General features: G+C 43.7%; 1 long non-coding RNA gene across 1 annotated transcript in view; it reads right to left on the bottom strand.

Moving 5' to 3' along the window:
* LOC139023394 (uncharacterized) overlaps positions 1-26,220 on the bottom strand; it is a 121,905-nt gene that overhangs the window by 44,280 nt on the left and 51,405 nt on the right. The window lies entirely within an intron of this gene.

Genomic DNA, 26,220 nt, shown 5'->3' on the forward strand with positions numbered 1-26,220 from the left:
CATAATGCACATTCACTAATAACGACTAACTTTTTGTAGCAGGCATTATAGAAAGTTAACACAGGTCTCATTAACAATCTCTCAAGCAAAAGCCCACTTAGTAGCGTGTAGCAAGCTAATCTTTATAGGAATATTTATATTTCAAGTTCAGAAAACTTGGATCTATTTGCTAGCTAACAAGGCAGAACAGTTGAATAGTTATGAAGACACCCTTCTGTCCGTCTCCAACTGTTTGAACAGCATGCTAGCCTGTCCACTTTGTTCAGATGTTGAAATCAAGTGTTAAACAAATCCAAATATATTTTAGATTTTAGATTCAAAGTAGCTTGATGACAGCTTTGCACACTTTTGGCATTCTCTCAACCAGCTTCACCTGGAATGCTTTTCCAACAGTCTTGATGGACTTCCCAGATATGCTCAGCACTTGTTGGCTGTTTTTCCTTATGACTCATCAGACCAAAGGACAGATTTCCACCGGTCTAATGTCCATTGCTCATGTTTCTTGGCTCAAGCAAGTCTCTTCTTCTTATTGGTGTCCTTTAGTAGTGGTTTCTTTGCAGCAATTCGACCATGAAGGCCTGATTCACAGAGTATCCTCTGAACAGTTGATGTTGAGATCTGTCTGTTACTTGAACACTGTGAGGCATTTATTTGGGCTACAATTTCTGAGCCTGGTAACACTAATTAACTCATCCTTTGCAGCAGAGGTAACTCTGGATCTTCCTTTCCTGTGGCGGTCCTCATGAGAGCCAGTTTCATCATAGCGCTTGATGATTTTTGTGACTGCACTTGAAGAAACTATCAAAGTTCTTGAAATGTTCCGGATTGACTGACCTTCATGTCTTAAAGTAATGATGGARTGATGTTTCTCTTTGCGTATTTGATCTGTTCTTGTCATAATATGGTCATGGTCTTTTACCAAATAGGGCTATCTTCTGTATACTACCCCTACCTTGTCACAACACAACCGATTGTCTCAAATGCATTAAGAAGGAAATAAATTCCACTATTTAACAAGGCACACCTGTTAATTGAAATGCATTCCAGGTTGACTACCTCATGAAGCAGGTTGAGAGAATGCCAAGAGTGTGCAAAGCTGTCATCAAGGCAAAGGATGGCTACTTTGAAGAATCTCAAATATAAAATATATTGATTTGTTTAACACTTTTTTGGTTACTACATGATTCCATATGTGTTATTTCATAGTTTTGATGTCTTCACTATTATTCTACAATGTAGAAAATAGTAAAAATAAGGAAAACCCCTGGAATGAGTAGATGTGTCCAAACTTTTCACTGGTACAATATATATCGCCCAGCCCTAGTCTGATCCAATCTGCCTCTTAAAGTGGGCGAGGCCGTTACTGAGAAATTGAGATTCGTAGAAAGCGTTTAAATGAAACGCTCCATGCTGCTATAAAACGGACATGCTCAGTGTCGGTCGGCCGGTAAAGATCCAGGTTGTGTTTGAAGTTGTGCCAAAAGGAAAACACAATACAATAAGGCTTCCGAGTTAATTTGGCGGCTCAAAGGAACCAGACAAACAACAACACAGTTGGGTACTGTAGGAAGCAGGCCAATGAAGTGCACAGGAACGAACACGACGAAAGGAAACTAGGCTTCTTGTTTATTTGTTTTCTTGACTCCATTAGTTCAGTGCCAGAAGGACTGGGTTAGCCATTCCTCTTCTAGTGACAGTGATCACTTGTATAACTAACTCTCTCTCTCTCTCTCTCTCATCTCTCTCTCTCTCCTCTCTCTCTCTCTCTTTCTCTCTCTCTCTCTCTCTCTCTCTCTCTCTCTCTCTCTCTCTCTCCTCTCTCTTCTCTCCTCTCTCTCTCTCTCTCTCTTCTCTCTGTCTCTCTCTCTCTCTCTCTCTCTCTCTCTCTCTCTCTCTCAGTACAAGTAAGTGCAACAACGCCTTTCAATAAAGATTTTCATTGAACTGCCATTTCCTTTTGGGAAGCTCATAATAGTAAATAGGCTAATGCAATATTTAATGAAGTACGGATTTACATACATATTATAGTTTAACAAGCAGTCTGAAACAGATCATTTCATCAATTGTTGATGTTGGTGGTGTGGAGAGAGAGAGAGAGAGAGAGAGAGAGAGAGAAGAGAGAAGAGGAGAGAGAGAGAGAGAGACGAGGAGAGAGAGAGAGAGAGAGAGAGAGATGAGAGAGAGAGAGAGAGAGAGACAGAAAAAGAGAGAGCGAGAGAGACAGAAAGAGAGAGTGTATAGGGAGAGGCAGATTGGTGGGTTAAACAGAGACACTTGTAGAGAAAGAGAGAGAGAAAGGAGAAAGAGAGTGAATGAGAGAAAGAAGAAGTCAGAGAGTGTATAGGGAGAGAGGCAGATTGGCAGGTTAAAGAGGGACACTGTTGTAGAGAAAGAGAGAGAGAGGGGGGGTGAGTGACAGAGATCTGCCCAATGCACTCTGATCAACTCTATCATTTCCCTGTGTTTCCATGGTGATTGAGTTATATTTGAGGTTGACTCAATGATTCAGAGGAGAGCTTGGCATTCATCTCTTATTTTTCTACATCTGATGCACAGCACTTAAAAACACTCCAGGCTTTAAAGTTCTTCATCAAGCAACAAATATGGAATATTATATCCATTTGAGTCTACAATGATTCTGTCATGCTACAAATAATCTTGACATGACATGAGAGATTGAAATGATTCATTTAGCTATTAAATGTCAATTCACATCTAAGTTATTCCATAACAACTGAATATACTAATGTAGTTTAAGACTATGAATATGCACCGAAATCTGCACAACAAATATTGAATGTTTCCTTCAAAGACCGACATGTACAGTTGAAGTCGGAAGTTTACATACACTTAGGTTGGAGTCATTAAAACTCGTTTTTCAACCACTCCACAAATTTCTTGTTAACAAACTATTGTTTTGTCAAGTCGGTTAGGACATCTACTTTGTGCATGACACAAGTAATCCTTCCAACAATTGTTTACAGACAGATTATTTAACTTATAATTCACTGTATCACAATTCCAGTGGGTCAGAAGTTAACATACACTAAATTGACTGTGCCTTTAAACAGTTTAGAAAATTCCAGAAAATTATGTCATGGCTTTAGAAGCTTCTGATAGGCTAATTGACATCATTTGAGTCAATTGGAGGTGTACCTGTGGATGTATTTCAAGGCCTACCTTCAAACTCAGTGCCTCTTTGCTTGACATCATGTGGAAATAAAAAGAAATCAGCCAAGACAAGTCTGGTTCATACTTGGGAGCAATTTCCAAAGGCCTGAAGGTACCATGTTCATCTATACAAACAATAGTACACAAGTATAAACACCATGGGACCACGCACCCGTCATACCGCTCAGGAAGGGGACGCGTTCTGTCTCCTAGAAATGAACGTACTTTGGTGCAAAAAGAGCAAATCAATCCCAGAACAACAGCAAAGGACCTTGTGAAGATGCTGGAGGAAACAGGTACAAAAGTATTTGTATCCACAGTAAAACGAGTCCTATATCGACATAACCTGAAAGGCCGCTCAGCAAGGAAGATGTCACTGCTCCAAAACCGCCATAAAAAAAGCCAGACTATGGTTTARAACTGCACATGGGGACAAATATCGTACTATTTGGAGAAATGTCCTCTGGTCGGATGAAACAAAAATATAACTTTTTGGTCATAATGACCATCGTTATGTTTGGAGGAAAAAGGGGGAGGCTTGCAAGCCGAAGAACACCATCAACCAACGTGAAGCACGAGGGTGCAGCATCATGTTGTGGGGGTGCTTTGCTGCAGGAGGACTGGCACACTTCACAAAATAGATGGCATCATAAGAAGGGAAAACTATGTGGATATATTGAAGCAACACTCAAAGACATCAGGTCAGGAAGTTCAAGCTTGGTCGCAAATGGGTCTTCCAAATGGACATGATCACAAGCATACTTCCAAAATTGTGGCAAAATGGCATTGGAGTGGGCCATCACAAAGCCCTGACCTCAATCCTATAGAAAATTAGTGGCAGAACTGAAAAAGCGTGTGCGAGCAAGGAGGCCTACAAACCTGACTCAGTTACACCAGCTCTGTCAGGAGGAATGGGCCAAAATTCACCCAATTTATTGTGGGAAGCTTGTGGAAGGCCACCTGAAACGTTTGACCCAAGTTAACAATTTAAAGGCAATGCTACCAAATATCTAATTGAGTGTATGTAAACTTCTGACCCACTGGAATAGTGATGAAATAAATAAAAGCTGAAATAAATCATTTCTCTACTATTATTCTGACATTTCACATTCTTAAAATTAAGTGGTGATTAAATGTCAGGAATTGTGAAAAACTGAGTTAAATGTATTTGGCTAAGGTGGATGTAAACTTCCGACTTCAACTGTAGGTCTATTGTTAGGTATTAATTACTGGTCTGTTGGGTGCTAGAAACACAAGCATTTTGCCTACACCGGCAATAACAAATCTGCTAATTTGTGTACACAACCAATAACATCTGCTATCTGTGTACACAACAATAACATCTGCTAATCTGTGTACACAACCAATAACATCTGCTAATCGTGTGTACACAAACAATAACATTTGATTTGATGTATTTTCAGTTAGGATTCAACCCCTTATTACTCAAAATCTAAAAGAGTTTTCTACTGACATTTCTCTGCATATAATCTCTGGTTCGAAGGCCATCTAATAAAGTGTTATTTCCTCTGAAGATTGAAGCCCAGCTTGTCATGCAGTCTACTTATACAATGAATGACTGAAGCAGAACTCCTAGAAAGATTACAGACGGAGTATGCCTAAAAATATGCCTCAAATGATGCAACTGACCTAAAAAATACCTTACATGACAATTCAATCATCATGACCATGTGGAGGGCTGCTACAACAGACAGACAGACAGACAGACAGTCATCATGACCATGTGGAGGCTTGCTACAACAGACAGGGACAGACAGGTCATCATGACAATGTGGAGGCTGCTACAACATGCAGATAGACAGGTCATCAATGACACATGGAGGCTGACAGACAGGTCATCTATGACCATGTGGAGGCTGACAGACAGGTCATCATGACAATTGTGAGCTGCTACAACAGAGACAGTCAGGTCATCATGACAATGTGGAGGCTGCTACAGAGGGCAGACAGACAGACAGGTTCATCATGACAATGTGGAGGCTGCTAAAACAGGCAGACAGACAGGTCATCATGACCACAAGGGAGGCTGACAGACAGGTCATCATGACCATGTGGAGGCTGACAGACAGGTCATCATGACAATGTGGAGGCTGCCTACAAACAGACAGACAGACAGAACAGCAGACAGGTCATTCATGACAATGTTGGAGGCTGCTACAACAGACAGGACAGTCATCATGACATAGGGAGGCTGCTACCAACAGCAGACAACAGGTCATCATGACAATGTGGAGGCTGCTACAACAGAAGACAGACAGACAGAGTCATCATGACAATGTGGAGGCTGCACACAGCAGATAGACAGGTCATCATGACCACCATGGAGCTGACAGACGGCACACAGGGAGGCTGACAGCACAGTCATCATGACCATGTGGAGGCTGACGACAGGTCATCATGACAATGTGAAGGCTGCTACAACAGAGACAGTCAGGTCATCATGACATGTGGAGGCTGCACAGAGGGCAGACAGACAGACAGGTCATCATGACAATGGGAGGCGCTACAACAGGCAGACAGACAGGTCATCATGACCACAAGGAGGCTGACAGACAGGTCATCATGACCATGTGGAGCTGACAGACAGGTCATTCATGGACATATGTGGAGGCTTGTACAACAGACAGACAGGACAGACAGTCATCATGACAAGTGGAGGCTGCTACAACAGACAGACAGACAGGTCATCATGACAATGTGGAGGCTGCTACACAGACAGACCAGACAGACAGGTCATCATGACCATGTGGATGCTGCCCTACAACAGACAGACAGACAGACAGGTCATCATGACCATGTGGGGGCTGCTACAACAGGCAGACAGCACAGCGTCATCATGTCCATGTGGAGGCTGCTACAGAGGGCAGACAGACAGGTGATCATGACCATGTGGAGGCTGCTACAGAGGCAGACAGACCAGTCATGTGGAGGCTGCTATAGAGGGCAGACAGCCAGTCTATCATGACCATGTGGAGGCTGCTACAGAGGGCAGACAGACAGGTCATGTGGAGGCTGCTACAAAGGCAGACAGACCGGTCATCATGACCATGTGGGGTCTACAGAGGCAGACGACCGGTCATCATGACCATGTGGAGGCTGCTACAAGAGGGCAGACAGACCGGTTCATCATGACCATGTGGAGGCTGCTACAGCAGGGCAGACAGACAGGTCAGCATGACCATGTGGAGGCTGCTACAGAGGGCAGACAGACAGGTCAAAGTGGAGGCTGCTACAGCGGGCAGACAGACAGGTACGTGGAGGCTAGCTACAGAGGGCAGACCAGACAGGTCACGTGGAGGCTGCTACAGAGGCAGACAGCCCCCCTCCCAAACCCCCCCCCCCCCCCCCCCCCCCCCCCCCCCCCCCCACCCCCCCCCCACCCCCCTGTCACGTGGAGCTGCTACAGAGGGAGACAGACAGGTCACGTGGAGGCTGCTACAGTAGGGCAGACAGACAGGTTTCCTAGAAGGACAGTGTGTTTTCTGGGAACCAGATACATTCCAGTACACACAGCAATCTTGATTTAGGAAGTCCCCAGTTCAACCCCAGATTGATTGTTTTTGTTATTTACAAATTATCCTCCGGCCCCCCTCGCCCAGGCTCCTGCCTCATTACTCCGTGGTCCCCATTACTGGTTGGTGATTATGTGGCTAATTCTGTTTGATGTGCCCCAAAATGGTGCCAGTAATGTAGCAGGAAGACTATGTCAAGGAAGGGATAGTCCAGTCACTAGCAGAAAAAAACCTCTTTCTTCACCAGAAGTACTAGATCTACAGTATATGGGTGCTACAAATTGGTACAGGGATTTGAAATCATCATAGTGTGTAGCACTAAGCTCCTGATCTGACCTCCAGAGAGAGAGAGATAGAAAGATACAGAGATAGATGGAGAACCAGTCATATGGAGAATGCACAACATCGTGACACTAGACAAAAAAACAGCGCAGAATCGTTTAAAATGCATGAACCCCTTTGGCTCCCCAAGCCCTGCCCTCTCATTCTCTCTCCCACTATTTCTTCATCTCACTCCCAGTCCTCTCTCCCTCATCCCTCCCTTTCGCTACTGTGCCAGTCTGAGTGCAGGTCAGATGAGGACTGTGTGCAGCGTGCTCCCAGACACAGTTCTCCACTCTGCTTTGTAACACTCTGTTTTCATCCACATGCACACAATTACAGGGACAGAATGATAGAGAAAATATGTAGTTTTGAGGGAGAGGGAAGTAGGGAGGAGAGGAGAGTGAGGGAGGAGGAGGGAGGGGAGAGGCGAGGAGGGAGGAGAAGAGGAGGAGGAAGAGGGGGAGAGAGAGGGAAAAGAGAGGAGGGAGAGGAGGAGGAGAGAATGAGGAGGCAGAGGGAGATGAGGAGGAGGGAGAGGAGGGAGGAGGGAGAGGGGAGAGGAGGGAGAGGAGTGGAAGGAGGGGAGGAGAGAGGGGGGAGGAGAGGAGGGCGGTAGGAGTGTGGTAGCTTGGTGTGAGAGCAGCACATATACAGACAGCATCACAATGTCTGCCTTCCACTGTCCTCCCCTATCCCTCCTGCCTCCCTGTCCTCCCTCCTTCCCCTCATCTCATCAAAACCGTGCGCCCTCTCTGACAGAGCACCCCAAATCACCGAAGTGCATGCTGGGTAAAGGCGAGGACAACTCAGGACAAAACGCAGGGACTTTAAGGATACTGCGGTAAGCTGTTGGCAAAAAAAATAAAAAGATAGAAACGATGGAGAATGAAGGAGGGGAGGGGAGGAGGAGGGGTGTACAGTAGAATCATAGGCTAGAGAAATGAAAAATACCTGTGTCAGGCGACCTTGTATGCCATCCCATTCATGTTTCTGACGCAAGTTTGTGACAATGCGTATTATTCCAATTTTAGCAATCGCATCAAGTTTTATCTTATCATCTTTCTTCGGTAAGTCTCTAAGAGCTGTGAGTCTTCTTGGGTAAGTCTCTAAGAGCTGTGAGTCTTTCTGGGTAAGTCTCTAAGAGCTGTGAGTCTCTGGGTAAGTCTCTAAGAGCTGTGAGTCTTTCGGGTAAGTCTCTAAGACTGTGAGTCTTTCTGGGTAAGTCTCTAAGAGCTGTGAGTCTTTCTGGGTAAGTCTCTGAGAAGTTTCCACACCTGGATTGTGCAACATTTGCACATTATTATTATTTGTATTCTTCAAGCTCTGTCAAGTTGGCTGTTGATCTTTGCTGGAGAGCCATTGCAAAGTCTTGCCATAGATTTTTACGCCGATTTAAGTCAAAACTGTAACTCGGCCACTCAGGAACATTACTGTCTTCTTGGTAAGCAAATCCAGTGTTGATTTCCCTTGTGTTTTAGGTTATTGTCCTAATGAAAGATGAATTCATCTCCCAGTGTCTGGTGGTAAGCAGACTGAACCAGGTTTTCCTCTAGAAATTTGCCTGTGCCTAGCTCAATTTCGTTTTCTTTGTTTATCCTGAAAAACTCCCCAGTCTTTAACGATTTCAAGCATACAGTAGTGGTTAGAGGTCGACCGATTAATCGGAATGGCCAATTAATTAGGCCGATTTCAAGTTTTTATAACATTCAGGAATCGTATTTTTGGACACCGATTTTGGCCGATTTTAAAAATTATTATTATCATTATTTTATTTTTTACACCTTTATTTAACTAGGCAAGTCAGTTAAGAACACATTCTTATTTCAATGACGGCCAGGAACGGTGGGTTAACTGCCTTGTTCAGGGGCAGAACGACAGATTTTTACCTTGTCAGCTCGGGATTCAATCTTGCAACCTTGCGGTTAAACTAGTCCAACGCTCTACCATCTGCCTCTCATTGCACTCCACGAGGAGCCTGCCTAATACGCGAATGCAGTAAGAAGCCAAGTAAGTTGCTAGCTAGCATTAAACTTATCTTTATAAAAAACAAACAATCAATCAATCATAATCACTAGTTAACTACACATGGTTGATGATATTACTAGTTATCTAGCGTGTCCTGCGTTGCATATAATCGATGCGGTGCGCATTCGCGAAAAAGGTACCTAACCATAAACATCAATGCCTTTCTTAAAATCAATACACAAGGATAATTTTAAACCTGCATATTTAGTTATTATTGCCTGCTAACATGAATTTCTTTGTGTCACTTCTCTTGCAACAGAGTCAGGTTATATTCAGCAGTTTGGGCCGCCTGGCTCGATGCAACTGTGTGAAGACTATTTCTTCCTAAACAAAGACAGCCAACTCGCCAAACAGGGGATGATTTAACAAAAGCGCATTTGCGAAAAAAAGCACAATCGGTGCACGAATGTACCTAACCATAAACATCAATGCCTTTCTTAAAATCAATACACAGAAGTATATATTTTCAAACCTGCATATTTAGCTAAAAGAAATCCAGGTTAGCAAGGCAATATTAACCAGGTGAAATTGTGTCACTTCTCTTGCGTTCATTGCACGCAGAGTCAGGGTATATGCAAACATTTGGGCCGCCTGGCTCGCTTGCGAACTAATTTGCCAGAATGTTACGTAATTATGACATAACATTGAAGGTTGTGCAATGTAACAGGAATATTTAGACTTATGGATGCCACCCGTTAGATAAAATACGGAACGGTTCCGTATTTCACTGAAAGAATAAATGTTTTGTTTTCGAAATGATAGTTTCCGGATTCGACCATAATAATGACCTAAGGCTCGTATTTCTGTGTGTTATTAGTGTATAATTAAGTCTATGATTTGATAGAGCAGTCTGACTGAGCGATGGTAGGCACCAGCAGGCTCGCAAGCCTTCATTCAAACAGCACTTTTGTGTGTTTTGCCAGCAGCTCTTCGCAATGCTTCAAGCATTGCGCTGTTTATGACTTCAAGCCTATCAACTCCCGAGATTAGGCTGGTGTAACCGATGTAAAATGGCTAGCTAGTTAGCGGGCGTGCCGCTAATAGCGTTTCAAACGTCACTCCTCGGAGACTTGGAGTAGTTGTTCCCCTTGCTCTGCATGGGTAACGCTGCTTCGAGGTGGGCTGTTGTCGATGTGTTCCTCGTTCGAGCCCAGGGAGGAGCGAGGAGAGGGACGGAAGCTATACTGTTACACTGGCAATAGTAAAAGTGCCTATAAGAACATCCAATAGTCAAAGGTACAGTGGGGCAAAAAAGTATTTAGTCAGCCACCAATTGTGCAAGTTCTCCCACTTAAAAAGATGAGAGAGGCCTGTAATTTTCATCATAGGTACACTTCAACTATGACAGACAAAATGAGGGGAAAAAATCCAGAAAATCACATTGTAGGATTTTTAATGTATTTATTTGCAAATTATGGTGGAAAATAAGTATTTGGTCACCTACAAACAAGCAATCAACCTATTGCCTGATCTCCCAGACAACGTTACTAGCCGTTTCCCTGCCTGTACTGTTACCTTTTTGGACCCCTGTGTATGACCTTRTGCTTGCCCCTGGACCCAGCTACCTGCCTCCTCCTGTGGTCCTCTACAATAAACARCTGCTGCGCCCTGCGCTTGAAACCAGCTCTCTGTCTCCCATTGTGTTCATTACATTATAAAGGTTGTGAGTGTGTCCCAAATGGCACCCTTTTCACTATAGTGCAGATGGTCTAGTCATAAGTCATGCACTATATAGGTAATAGTGTTGGCCATTTGGGACACAGTCAGAGATGAATGCGTTATAAAAGAGATCACATGATTGTTTTCACTGAGCTAAACAGGTTCCTAACTGGCTTGTTGACCTTATGGCTCCATATTAACTTCAACATGCAAGTAAAATAAATGGTGCAGTCCCTAGAAGAAATTCATTCTCATGATTCAAATTTTGACAGAAAGCTCTTCTTCAGTTATAAAGGCTTCTGATCAAGGGTTGTATCAAACTCCAATCTATAGAACATTCCTGGGGATCCCATAACACACGGTGGGACTGAGTTGCTTTGGGGAAACCACCGCTAGATCACTGTCTAATGTGGACAAACAGATGGGAGAAGGATGGAATGCCGTAGGACTCTAGAGGCCACAGCATAACCAAAGAGAGAGAGAGAGATGTTGAGTGGAGAGATATAGGGGGAGTGCAGAGTGAAAGAGAGAGAGAAAGGGGTGGAGAGAGAGCTGAATAGCCAGTTATAAACGGATAAAAGCGTGCTTCATCAGTAAACAAACACACAGAGAGACTGTGGAGTCAGAAGACCCAGCGGCCTACAACAAAACAAAACAGACAGAGAGCAACAAAGTAAAGGGCCTATAGAACTTGCTTCTCAAATGGCACCCTATTGCGATTTAGTGCGCTACTTTTGACCAGGACCTACTTCACTCAGCAACGCTACAAGAGATCGAGATGCACTCTGTTACTAACTAAAGAGGGTCCATATGGTTGGGGAGGCTCAATCAAGAGCAGATTACGGATTTGCAAGAAAARAAAGACTATTTGAACCCAGGGTTTCTGTACGGTGCAGTAGACTCGTGTTTGACAACAAACGGTCGTACTATATCACGTGTGATCTAAAATATGTACGGCCATTTTAAAGGTCAGGACCACATCTGCCAACCACAGTATCCTGTACGAGCGAGCACATGACCTGAGGCAATATAGAGACAAAAGACATAAGAACTGTAGATGGAAAGCATGTTTAACAAATGGGTCTGACCCTATGAACCTATAGCCTTTACAAAAAAACAATCAGGGCTTATACTAAATCTTCGTCACACAGGCCTATTCTGTTCTATATAAATAATAAACGTTCACAAAGGATAGACCCTGGCCTGAGGCAACATACAGAATATGCACTGGGACAGAGCAAGCCCCCATTCCCATCGATGGGGCTGTAGTGGAGCGCTAAGTTCCTTAGCGCCCACATCACCAACAAACTAACATGGTCCAAGCACACCAAGACAGTCGTGAAGAGGGCATGACAAAACCTATTTCCCCTCAGGAGACTGAAAAGATTTGGCATGCGTCCTCAGATCCTCAAAAGGTTCTACAGCTGCACCATCGAGAGCATCCTGACAGGTTGCATCATTTTTTWWAAATTATTATTATTTTTATTTATTTATTTTTATCCCATTTTCTCCCCAATTTTCGTGGTATCCAATCGCTAGTAATTACTATCTTGTCTCATCGCTACAACTCCCGTACGGGCTCGGGAGAGACGAAGGTCGAAAGCTATGCGTCCTCCGAAGCACAACCCAACCAAGCCGCACTGCTTCTTAACACAGCGCGCCTCCAACCCAGAAGCCAGCCGCACCAATGTGTCGGAGGAAACACCGTGTACCTGGCCCCCTTGGTTAGCACGCACTGCYCCCGGCCCGCCACAGGAGTCGCTGGAGCGCGATGAGACAAGGATATCCCTACCGGCCAAACCCTCCCTAACCCGGACGACACTATGCCAATTGTGCGTCGCCCCACGGACTTCCCGGTCGCGGCCGGCTGCGACAGAGCCTGGGCGCGAACCCAGAGACTCTGGTGGCGCAGCTAGCACTGCGATGCAGTGCCCTAGACCACTGCGCCACCCGGGAGGCCCCAGGTTGCATCACTACCTGGTATGGCAACTGCTCGGCCTCCGACCGCAAGGCACTACAGAGGGTAGTCCGTACGGCCCAGTACATTACTGGGGCCAAGCTTCCTGCCTTCCAGGACCTCTATACCAGGCGGTGTCAGAGGAAGGTCTCAAAGACTCCAGGCAACCTAGTCGTAGACTGTTCTCACGGCAAGCGGTACCGGAGCGCAAAGTCTAGGTCCAAGAGGCTTCTAAACAGCTTCTACGCCCAAGCCATAAGACTCCTGAACATCTAATCAAATGGCTACCCAGACTATTTGCATTGCACCCCCTCCCCCTCTTTTACACCACTGCTACTCTCTGTTATTATCTATGCATAGTCACTTTAATAACTCTACCTACATATTACCTCAATTACCTCGACACCGGTGCCCCCGCACATTGACTCTGTATATAGCCTCCACATTGACTCTGTATATAGCCTCCACATTGACTCTGTATATAGCCTCCACATTGACTCTGTATATAGCCTNACATTGACTCTGTATATAGCCTCCACATTGACTCTGTATATAGCCTCCACATTGACTCTGTATATAGCCTCCACATTGACTCTGTATATAGCCTCGCTATTGTTATTTTACTGCTGCTCTTTAATTATTTGTTATCCTTATCTTACTTTTTTTTTAAGGTATTTTCTTAAAACTGCATTGTTGGTTAAGGGCTTGTAAGTAAGCATTTCACTGTAAGGTACCTGTTGTATTCGGCGCATGTGACAAATAACATTTGATTTGATTTTGAATAGGAACCATGCTTAGCTTCCTTTAAAGCCTTTTCTTTTTTACCTTTTCAGTGTAAACTTGAACGACTAAAACCAGATATAAAGCATGTAGAAAAGATAATGGACCTATACATATATATTTGTTTTTAGAACTTTGAGAACTAACAATCACCAAATTATAAATGTTTTGTGTATTTCAGTCGGAGGCTCAACTTCCTGTTGAGAGCTAGAATAATAGAATAGACAAGTTGTAATTTCGACATTTGGTTCAAATGTATTTAGCAGTTTTTTTGTTTTTAGTCACTGTCAGTCACTCAATTAGCCTTTATCAATTAGCCTTTATCAATTAGCCTTTATCAATTAGCCTTTATCAATTAGCCGTTATCAATTAGCCGTTATCAATTAGCCGTTATCAATTAGCCTTTTCAAAAAATTGATTGGTAAGTTATCTAAACTTAACGACCGTGGGGCCCCCCTTGATTGTGTTAGTCACTCTCACTCAGATCTCATATTAAAAAGAGCAAACATTTCTCTCCACACTATGGCAAAATGTGTAGAATGGCAAGAAATGTGTCATAAAATTGCAAAATCTTCTCTCTGCCCCATGGCAACATGGGGTGGGGGGGGCAACACAATTTCACTTAGSGCCCCCAAAAGGCTAGGGCCAGCTCTGGCTGTGTGGGTATGGATGTGGGTACYCAGATCTGCGAGCCACTGTGGCCCTCATGATGAGTTTAGAATTTTAGTGGCCCCCACACCCATCAAATATGTAGAACTTCAGGAAATTAGCTTTAAAACTGCACATTTTCTCTCAGCCCGATGGCAAGATGTGAAGAATTGTAGGAAATTTCATTTGAAACTACACATTTGTATCTCAGCCTGATGGCAAAATGTGAAGAATTGCAGGGAATTAGCTTTAAACTGCAGCCAACAGGAGGGCCTCTAAAATGTTTGGTTCGTGACTGCACCATTGGCCACACCCACCACCTAAGCCCCTATTTGATCCAGAAAAAACCCTGCAATGGAAAGGCTAACTGTACAGCTGAGGTCAGCTATTGGACCACATCTGTCAACAACAGCATTCTGCTGTATGAACATGGACATGACCCTGATGCTTAGCTCTGGGTCTGACACTATATGGCTTTTACAAGACCTTTCTAGTGGGATTATACTAAGCCCTAGTCATACAGACAACATATTCTGGATACTATAAAATATACTATATAAAAAATATATACAGTATATAGCGTCTATGAACCTATAGCATTTATGAACATATGGCATTTAAAAGACCTAGCTTATGCGAAACCTTAGTCAGACCTATTCTGGATACTATAAATCTTCACAATTGTTGTACGTGGGTAAATAGAGGGATATAAAAGTATACAATCCTTATGACCCAGCTCACTAACTACAGGTTTAACTGGTGCAAGACCAAACCCACAACACATATATCCCAATAGAGATATAGGTGTTGTTATTTGTAACCATCTACCAATAGGTACCCTTCTTTGCGAGGCAAATCTCCCACATAGACGAAACGTGAAGGTTTGACAAGTCAATCCAACACCCATCACGTCATGGTTCTTTTTCTCCCACAAAACCTCATGCTCTAGCTATTTGACAGTTGGAGTTTGGTTGAGTTATTGTGTCAAATGTGTTTTGTTTGTTGGACTGAGTACTTTGAGTTCAGTTTTTTGAAAACACACACATCCATACACAACACACACACACTTTGAGGTCTCGAACGACACAACAGTTCTCTCTCTCTCTCTTTCAGCTTGAGATGTTGTCGGGTTCAAATGAAAAACAGCATCCAGCACAATTTTTACAGGCATTATTTTGGACAAACGGACTGAAATAAAAAAGGGAAAATAAGAGGGAGAAAATGAGGCCCACAAAATACTATGTCTGCTTCCCAAATGGCATCCTTTTCCCTTTATAGTGCACTACTTTTGACCAGGGCATGTAGAGAATAGGGAGCCATTTGGGACACACTGAAAACCAAAATAGAAAATATTCATGTTAAAAGCAGCATTGCGCTGGGCTGAGCTCTAACTTGTTTTTGGAAAGCTTCCTCTCTCTCTTTCTTCTGTCTTGGTCTCTCTTTCACTCTCTATCCTTCTCCCTGTCTCCCTCGGTCTCTCCCCATGATTTAACTTAAAGAGAAAGACAGCCCAGGCTGTCTCTCTCACTCACACACACACACACACACACACACACACACACACACACACACACACACACACACACACACACACACACACACACACACACACACACACACACACACACACACACACACACACACACACACACACACCAATTTATCTCCCTCTTATTCGCTCACTACTTCCTTCCCTCCCTTTCTCTATTCTTCCCTGTATCTCCTCCTCTCCCTTTTTCTCTCGTTCTGTGCTTGAAGGCAGCACAACTGCCAAGCAGCACATCACATGTTTTTTGGGTGGCGCCAATATGTTTTTTTCCATGTACCGTATCCAAATTCTAGCCCTTTTTCCTCTCACTGCTTTTGTTTTTGAGACAACCCTTGGCATCGGCAGACAACAGAGAGACAAAAGAAGAAACAATGTTGCAAGCTCTGTGAGCTAAACAAGTCTAAATCAGCGTGTGTTCCTGACAACTTTGTTTAACAACACCAAAACCAACCATAGACTAACAGTGTGAAGCTAGCGCTGTAGCCGACCCACCCCAGAGTGTGGACCTCTGACAAACTAAACCCAATAATACCTCTGAAAGGGAAACAGGCCGTGAAGTTATCACTACTCTGTGGTGTGGCAGACCTGGYGTTCAAATAGAATATGTACTTTCAAAATATTTGATCTAGCACAGCATCGAGCTTGCCTGGCACCAATGGAACAGTCCTAAAAGTGCACACTCCGTCCATCTGGCAGGCACTCTAAATAAGCTTAATCAAACCCTTCAAAGTATATAGCTGAAATATTAAGGAGAAACACCTGGGCTGTGATCAAGAGAGAAGTTGACATTGTTGTTTTTATACCTCAATCTTATCTGCAAATTACAAACAATGCTTCTAATCTCTGATATCCTGTAAGTGGTTAAAATCATTTCTGATACCCACTATCCGCAGCAGCCTCAAAGCAACATCATCTCTCACAGTATGCCTAGATCTAGGAGTTATTCTGACCATGAACAACTCTGGGCCCAGCTTGCTTATAAGTAAGGCCTAATTGTAGGCTATTACTATGGCATAGAGCCCTAGACCCTAAAGTTGATCCTGTTTAGGTCATGTGGTCAGAAAAACTCCTGGCCCTACCCATAAGGCATTATTATAACGCCTGGAATATCAATACGTCTGGGGTAGGCCTACGTCTTACATAAGTTCTGAGGTGTCCCCTCTGCCAGGGAACAGACAGTAGTCAGTGCAGGCATGTAGGCCCAACAAGATTCTTCCCTCCCTTTCTCCTCTTCCTCCCCTCTTCTTCCCCCCCTCCTCTCAATCAGCTGTCTTCTCCTGGTAAAGTTCCTGCTGCTTTGTGAATAGTATTTTGGAGATGATGGCAGGGAGGGCTATCATAACTACAATGTCAGAGCGTGTACTGACATGAACTGCATCTCATGGTAGGGCGGGGTAGACAGTAAGTCAAGGCCGCATGCCAGCTAGTCCTTTACAGATCCTCTTCAATTAGGCATTTATTACTGTGCAAATCTTTCTGTCATTACTAGTTATTCGCCTTCTATCAAGTTGATGTGTATGTGTGTGTGTGTGTGTGTGTGTGTGTGTGTGTGTGTGTGTGTGTGTGTGTCTGTGCGGGAGGATTGGTAGGGGGTTAGGGGAAACGTTTCTAATCATGGCTCATGGTTGTCATAGCTCCTATGGCATGTCCTCTCTCTCCCACTTCTCTCTCTCTGCCAGGTCATGTGCCTTCACCTTCAAGGAATGTGGTGGTGGCAGCCCCACCTTCAGCAGGCAGGCAGTACAGTGCAGAGCAACACAAAGTGTGGCAGCAGCCCCTCCCCCAGCAGGCGCTATGGTGGTGTGGCCTGTTGGTTCAGTTATGTAACCGCTGGCTGTCCGTCTCTCCCAGCCTGCCACATGGGCCCTGTGTGTGTGTGTGCGTGTGTGTGCGTGTGGTGTGTGTGTGTGTGTGTGTGTGTGTGTGTGTGTGTGTGTGCGTGCCCTCCTCTCCCGTCTGTCCTGCTGCCAACACGCACAGGTTTCATCACCCCTTTTTCAGAGGGCCCTCTGGACATTTATTTTAAAAAGTCACTTTTATTTAACTAGGCAATTCAGTACAGAACAAATTCTTATTTACAATGAGAGCCTACCCCAGCCAAACCTGGACGACACTGGGCCAATTGTGCAATTGTGCCTTTTTCCATCATTGCCTCTCTTTTCTCCAACCCTGCACTACTATTCATTTCTCTTTCTGTCTCACTCACTCTCTCTGTCTCTCTCACTCCATATTTCTGTCTCTCACTCTCTCATTCTCTCTTTCTGTCTCACTCACTCGCTCTTTCTGTCTCTCACTCTCTCATTCTCTCTTTCTGTCTCACTCTCTCACTCTCTCTTTCTGCCTCTCTCACTCTCTCTTTCTGTCTCTCACTCTCTCATTTTCTCTTTCTGTCTCTCGCTCTCTCACTTTCTCTCTCTGTCTCTCTCACTTTCTCTTTCTGTGTTTCTCCCTCTCTCATTCTCCTCAGTCTAGCTGCTGGAAAATGTCATCAGAAAATGTCATCAGAAAACGTAATCAGAAAATGTACCATTGTAATTTTGATGTTATTAGTCAGTCAAAACATATCAAACCAATTTGCATAACATCCTCTCTCTCTGTTCTGGCAAATGGAGGAATGCATTTCTATTTGTATTTGTATTGGGGGCGGCAGGTAGCCTAGTGGTTAGAGCGTTGGGCCAGTAACCGCAAAGGTTGCTAGATCAAATCCCTGAGCTGACAAGGTAAAACTTTGTCGTTCTGTCCCTGAACGACGGTCACCGACGGAGCTGTGTTCCTAGGATGTTATTGTAAATAAGAATTTGTTCTTAACTGACTTTCCTAGTTAAATAAAAATGTCTGTATTACTTCTCTGTGAGATATTCTTTGGAGGATAACCTACTTAGATTGTGTGTAAACGTATTTGGTACTGTCTCTATCTACATGTCTATTTGTGGGAGAATTTCTTGGCTGTATGACTTATTTCCAACTGTAAATCAAATGCTGGACTGCTTTCCTGAGTAGTAAGTCAGATGAGTTGAAGCAGAAAGATGTGGGGCATGGGGATGTAACAGGAGAGCATAACATTAAGGCCTAGAGAGCTTCTTTGGAACTAACATTTTTGTATAGCCTGTTTTGTTTATGTGTGGGTAAGAAATGGACTGGGTTTTGGCCCCTCCGGTGCTTAAGCTCATTATTCTATTAAGTAACAACAAAGTCTGTGCTAATGTTTCAAGGCATCAGCTACTTCAATCCAATCCGGAAAAATAACAAAAAGCCATTCAGACTCATGTTGTTTTCACACAGGGGTTTTCAGGCTCTTGATTGGCTCGAACCGGTAGTTTCTTAGGCTGTTGATTGGCTCGCGGGCCATTCAGTTGGACCAGTCAAGACACCGGGGTATTTGCTTCTGGGCTCACTCTGCTAGTTCACTCCTTGAGTTCACCAGTTCACAGTTCAGACCGTAGCGAGGAAATTTGGCATGGACATTTCACAATGGCTGTGTGTATATCCAAGGCTGTTAGCCTGTTAGCGAGGCTGTTAGCCAGTTAGCGAAGCTGTTAGCCTGGTAGCGAGGCTGTTAGCCTGGTAGCGAGGGCCGTGGAGGCTTGGACTGCGTCCCAAATGGTACCCAATTAGTGCAGTATTTTTACCAGAGCTTAATGGGTCCTGGTCAAGAGAGAACTACATACAGTTGAAGTTGAAAGTTTACATACACCTTAGCCAAATACATTTAAACTCAGTTTTTCACAATTCCTGATATTTAATCCAAGTAAAAATTCCCTGTTTTAGGTCAGTTAGGATCACCACTTTATTTTAAGAATGTGAAATGTCAGAAAAATAGTAGAGAGAATGATTCATTTCAGCTTTTATTTCTTTCATCACAATCCCAGAGGGTCAGAAGTTTAAATACACTCAATTAGTATTTGGTAGCATTGCCTTTAAATTGTTTAACTTGTGTCAAACATTTCGGGTAGCCTTCCACAAGCTTCCCACAATAAGTTGAGTGAATTTTGGCCCATTCCTCCTGACACAGCTGGTGTAACTGAGTCAGGTTTGTAGGCCTCCTTGCTCGCACACGCTTTTTCAGTTCTGCCCACAAATTTTCTATGGGATTGAGGTCAGGGCATTGTGATGGCCACTCCAATACCTTGACTTTGTTGTCCTTAAGCCATTTTGCCACAACTTTGGAAGTATGCATGGGGTCATTGTCCATTTGGACGACCAAGATTGAACTTCCTGGCTGATGTCTTGAGATGGTGCTCCAATATATCCACATAATTGTCCTTCCTCATGATACCATCTATTTTGTGAAGTGCACCAGTCCCTCCTGCAAAAAAGCACCCCCACAAAATGATGCTGCCACCCCCGTGCTTTACGGTTGGGATGGTGTTCTTCGGCTTGCAAGCATCCCCCTTTTCCTCCAAACATAACAATGGTCATTATGGCCAAACAGTTCTATCAGACCAGAGGACATTTCTCCAAAAAGGACGATCTTTGTCCCCATGTGCAGTTGCAAACTGTAGTCTGGCTTTTTTATGGCGGTTTTGGAGCAGTGGCTTCTTCCTTGCTGAGCGGCGTTTCAGGTTATGTCGATATAGGACTGGTTTTACTGTGGATATAGATATTTTTGTACCGGTTTCCTCCAATACGTCACAAGGTCCTTAGCTGTTCTTCTGGGATTGATTTGCACTTTTCGCACCAAAGTACATTCATCTCTAGGAGACAGAACTGAGCGGTATGACGGCTGCGTGGTCCCATGGTGTTTATACTTGCCTACTATTGTTTGTACAGATGAAAGTGGTACCTTCAGGCGTTTGGAAATTGCTCCCAAGGATGAACCAGACTTGTGGAGGTCAACCATTTTTTTCTGAGGTCTTGGCTGATTTCTTTTGATTTTCCAATGATGTCAAGCAAAGATACACTGAGTTTGAAGGCTGGTACATCTCCAATTGACTCAAATGATGTCAATTAGCCTATCAGAAGCTTTTAAAGCCATGACATAATTTTCTGGAATTTTCCAAGCTGTTTAAAGGCACAGTCAGCTTATGTACAGTGGGGAGAACAAGTATTTGATACACTGCCGATTTTGCAGGTTTTCCTACTTACAAAGCATGTAGAGGTCTGTAATTTTTATCATAGGTACACTTCAACTGTGAGAGACGGAATCTAAAACAAAAATCCCGAAAATCACATTGTATGATTTTTAAGTAATTAATTAGCATTTTATTGCAAGACATAAGTATTTGATACATCAGAAAAGCAGAACTTAATATTTGGTACTGAATCCTTTTGTTTGCAATTACAGAGATCATACGTTTCCTGTAGTTCTGACCAGGTTTGCCACCACTGCAGCAGGGATTTTGGCCCACTCCTCCATACAGACCTTCTCCAGATCCTTCAGGTTTCGGGCTGTCGCTGGGCAATACGGACTTTCAGCTCCCTCCAAAGATTTTCTATTGGGTTCAGGTCTGGAGACTGGCTAGGCCACTCCAGGACCTTGAGATACTTCTTACGGAGCCACTCCTTAGTTGCCCTGGCTGTGTATTTCGGTCGTTGTCATGCTGGAAGACCCAGCCACGACCCATCATCAATGCTCTTACTGAGGGAAGGAGTGTTTTGGCTAAGATCTCGCAATACATGGCCCCATCCATCCTCCCCTCAATACGGTGCAGTCGTCCTGTCCCCTTTGCAGAAAAGCATCCCCAAAGAATGATGTTTCCACCTCCATGCTTCACGGTTGGATGGTGTTCTTGGGGTTGTACTCATCCTTCTCTTCCTCCAAACACGGCGAGTGAGGTTTAGACCAAAAAGCTCTATTTTTGAATCATCAGGACCACATGACCTTCTCCCATTCCTCCTCTGGATCATCCAGATGGTCATTGGCAAACTTCAGACGGGCCTGGACATGCGCCTGCTTGAGCAGGGGACCTTGTGTGCGCTTGCAGGATTTTAAGCCATGACGGCGTAGTGTGTTACTAATGGTTTCTTTGAGACTGTGGTCCCAGCTCTCTTCAGGTCATTGACCAGGTCCTGCCGTGTAGTTCTGGCTGATCCCTCACCTTCCTCATGATCATTGATGCCCCACGAGGTGAGATCTTGCATGGAGCCCCAGACCGAGGGTGATTGACCATCATCTTGAACTTCTTTTATTTTCTTTCTATTTTCTAATAATTGCCCAACAGTTGTTGCCTTCTCACCAAGCTGCTTGCCTATTTCCTGTAGCCCATCCCAGCCTTGTGCAGGTCTACAATTTTATCCTTGATGTCCTTACACAGCTCTCTGGTCTTGGCCATTGTGGAGAGGTTTGGAGTTTGTTGATTGAGTGTGTGGACAGGTGTCTTTATACAGGTAACGAGTTCAAACAGGTGCAGTTAATACAGGTAATGAGTGGAGAACAGGAGGGCTTCTTAAAGAAAACTAACAGGTCTGTGAGAGCCGGAATTCTTACTGGTTGGTAGGTGATCAAATACTTATGTCATGCAATAAAATGCAAATGAATTACTTAAAAATCATACAATGTGATTTTCTGGATTTTTGTTTTAGATTTCGTCTCTCACATTGTTGAAGTGTACCTATGATAAAAATTACAGACCTCTACATTGCTTTGTAAGTAGGAAAACCTGCAAAATCGGCAGTGTATCAAATACTTGTTCTCCCCACTGTATGTAAAATTCTGACCCACTGAATTGTGATACAGTGAATTATAAGTGAAATAATCTGTCTGTAAACAATTGTTGAAAAATTAAATGTGTCATGCACAAAGTAGATGTCCTAAACCATCTTGCCAAAACTATAGTTTGTTAACTTCTTATGGCTGGGGCAGTATTGAGTAGCTTGGATGAATAAGGTGCCCAGAGTAAACTGCCTGCTACTCAGTCCCAGAAGCTAATATATGCATATTATTATTAGTATTGGATAGAAAACACTCTGAAGTTTTCTAAAACTGTTTGAATGATGTCTGTGAGTATAACAGAACTCATATGGCAGGCAAACACCTGAGAAAAAATCCAACCAGGAAGTGGGAAAATCTGAGGTTTGTAAGGTTTGCCTATCCAAAATACAGTGTCTATTGGGGTCAGTATTGCACTTCCTTAGGCTTCCACTAGATGTCAAAAGTCTTTAAAACCTTGTTTGATGCTGTCTACTGTGAGGATGAGGGAAAAAAGCTGATTGAGTCAGGGCTCTGGCAGAGTGCCACGAGCTCACTCAGGCGCACCCCCGTGAGAGTTAGCAGCGTTCCATCGCATTTCTACAGACAAAGCTTTCTCCGGTTGAAACATTATTGAAGATTTATGTTAGAAACACCTAAAGATTTGATTCTATACATCGTTTGACATGTTTCTACGAACTGTAATGGAATTTTGGGACTTTTCGTCTGGCCTGCGCGTCATCAATTTGGATTTTGGAACTAAACGCGCGAACACAACGGAGGTATTTGGAAGTGGGAAATCTGAGGTTTGTAGGTTTGCCTATCCAAAAATACAGTGTCTATGGGGTCATATTGCACTTCCTTAGGCTTCCACTAATGTTCAAAAGTCTTTAGAACCTTGTTTTGATGCTTCTACTTGTGAAAGGATTGAGGAATAAAAGCTGATTGAGTCAGGGCTCTGGCAGAGTGCCACGAGCTCACTCAGGCGCGCCCCCGTGAGAGTTAGCAGCCGTTCATCGCTTCTACAGACAAAGGCTTTCTTCTCCCCTGTTGAAACATTATTGAAGATTTATGTTAGAAACATCCTAAAGATTGATTCTATACATCGTTTGACATGTTTCTACGAACTGTAATGGAATTTGGGGACTTTTCGTCTGGCCTGCGCGTCATCAATTTGGATTTTGGAACTAAACGCGCGAACACAACGGAGGTATTTGGACATAAATTATGGACGTTATCGAACAAAACAAACATTTATTGTGGAACTGGGATTCCTGGGAGTGCATTCTGATGAAGATCATCAAAGGTAAGTGAATATTTATAATGCTATTTCTGACTTCTGTTGACTCCACAACATGGCGAATATCTGTGTGGCTTGTTTTGGTCTCTGAGCGCTGTACTAAGATTATAGCATGGTGTGCTTTTTCCATAAAGTTTTTTTGAAATCTGACACAACGGTTGCATTAAGGAGAAGTTTATCTAAAGCTCCATGTATAATACTTGTATCTTTTATCAATGTTTATTATGAGTATTTCTGTAAATTGATGTGGCTCTCTGCAAAATCACCGGGTGTTTTGGAGGCAAAACATTACTGAACATAACGCGCCAATGTAAACTAAGATTTTTGGATATAAATATGAACTTTATCGAACAAAACATACATGTATTGTCTAACATGAAGTCCTATGAGTGTCATCTGATGAAGATCATCAGAGGTTAGTGATGAATTCTATCTCTATTTCTGCTTTTTGTGACTCCTCTCTTTGGCTGGAAAAATGGCTGTGTTTTTCTGTGACTATGTACTGACCTAACATAATCAGATGGTGTGCTTTCGTCGTAAAGCCTTTTTGAAATAGGACACTGTGATGGGATTAACAACAAGTTTATCTTTAAAATMGTGTAAAATACTTGTATGTTTGAGGAATTTTAATTATGAGATTTCTGTTGTTTGAATTTGGCGCCCTGCACTTTCACTGGCTGTTGTCAAGTCGATCCCGTTAACGGGATCTCAGCCGATCTCAGCCGTAAGAAGTTAACAAGAAATGTGTGGAGTGGTTGAAAAACAAGTTTTAATGACTCCAACCTAAGTGTATGTAAACTTCCGACTTCCACTGTGTGTGCAGAACAGCCAAGGAATGACTATAAACCCAGTCAGTAATAGAGTTAACAATGATAAAGACTCACTTAAATCTCCTTTTGAATGCTCTCTGGATAGCTTCAACCAGTGGAGGCTGCTGAGAGGAGAATGGAAAGTGTTTGATGTATTTGATATCATTCCACTCATTCTGCTCCAGCCATTATCACCCCAATTAAAGTGCCACCAACCTCATATGCATTCCACTGTCTTCAACTGTATGTGATTGGGCCTATTATCAATAGCAGAACCAATTTCTGGCCAGGATGAATATGTATGAACTTTCCAATTTGTAAGTCGCTCTGGATAAGAGCGTCAGCTAAATGACTTAAATGTAAATGTAAATGTAATGGTGTAGCATAAGTAGCAGTAGCCATGCTAACTCTGCCTCTAGACTAGAAGTACCAGTGGTTTTCCTTGAGCAGGTATACTACTAGTCCTGATGTTTGTTTGGTTTCCTGTTGTTGTCAAGGATGGAGAAACGAACAGTTCTCTCTGAGTCTGTACTGTACGTACACACACACACACACACACACACACACACACACGGTTATGTTTTAATCTGGCCCAGTTGAGTTCCCCAGACAGACAGACAGGGGTTATGTTTTAATCTGGCCCAGTTGAGTTCCCAGACAGAACAGACAGGGTTATGTTTTAATCTGGCCCAGTTGAGTTCCCAGACAGACAGACAGACAGGGGTTATGTTTTAATCTGGCCCAGTTGAGTTCCCAGACAGACAGAGGTTTATGTTTTAATCTGCCCAGTTTAGTTCCCAGACAGACAGACAGACAGACAGACAGACAGACAGACAGACAGACAGACAGACAGACAGGGTTATGTTTTAATCTGCCCAGTAGAGTTCCCAGACAGACAGACCAAGGTTATGTTTTAATATGGCCCAGTTGAGTTTCCAGACAGACGACAGACAGACAGGGGTTATGTTTTAATCTGGCCCAGTTGAGTTCCCAGACAGACAGACAGACAGGGTTATGTTTTAGTCTGGCCCAGTAGAGTTGACAGACAGACAGGGGTTATGTTTAATCTGGCCCAGTGGTTCCCGCAGACAGACAGACAGACAGGGGTTATGTTTTAGTCTGGCCAGTAGAGTTCCCAGACAGACAGGGTTATGTTTTAATCTGGCTCATTTGAGTTCCCAGACAGACAGACAGGGTTATGTTTTAATCTGGCCCAGTTGAGTTCCCAGACAGACAGACAGACAGGGGTTATGTTTTATCTGGCCAATTGAGTTCCCAGACAGACAGGGTTATGTTTTAATCTGGCCCAGTTGAGTTCCCAGAAAAGACAGACAGGGGTATGTTTTAATCTGACCCAGTTGAGTTCCCAGACAGCAGACAGACAGGGGTTATGTTTTAATCTGGCCCAGTTGAGTTCCCTGACAGACAGACAGGGGTTATGTTTTAATCTGGCCAGTTGAGTTCCCTGACAGACAGACAGACAGGGGTTATGTTTAATCTGGCCCAGTTGAGTTCCCTGACAGACAGACAGGGGTTATGTTTTAATCTGGCCCAGTTGAGTCCAGGACACACAGTGCTGTTATGCCACAGACTGTTTTGCCCACGGAAGTCCTGTCAAACCCACTCTCTCTCTAGGTTCCCGCCGGTGTGTGTGTGTGTACTGTGGTCGGATTCAGCCAAAGCAGGCAGCCCACGCAGAGCACTGAGGCCAGCTGAAGCCTCATGCACAGCTGGAGAACTAGAGAGATGTTATTGTGTGTGTGTGTGTGTGTGTGTGTGTGTGTGTGTGTGTGTGTGTGTGTGTGTGTGTGTTTGTGTGTGTGTGTGTGTGTGGTGT

This window comes from Salvelinus sp. IW2-2015, linkage group LG31 (genome assembly GCF_002910315.2).
Source record: "Salvelinus sp. IW2-2015 linkage group LG31, ASM291031v2, whole genome shotgun sequence".
NCBI classification, from domain to species: domain Eukaryota; kingdom Metazoa; phylum Chordata; class Actinopteri; order Salmoniformes; family Salmonidae; genus Salvelinus; species Salvelinus sp. IW2-2015.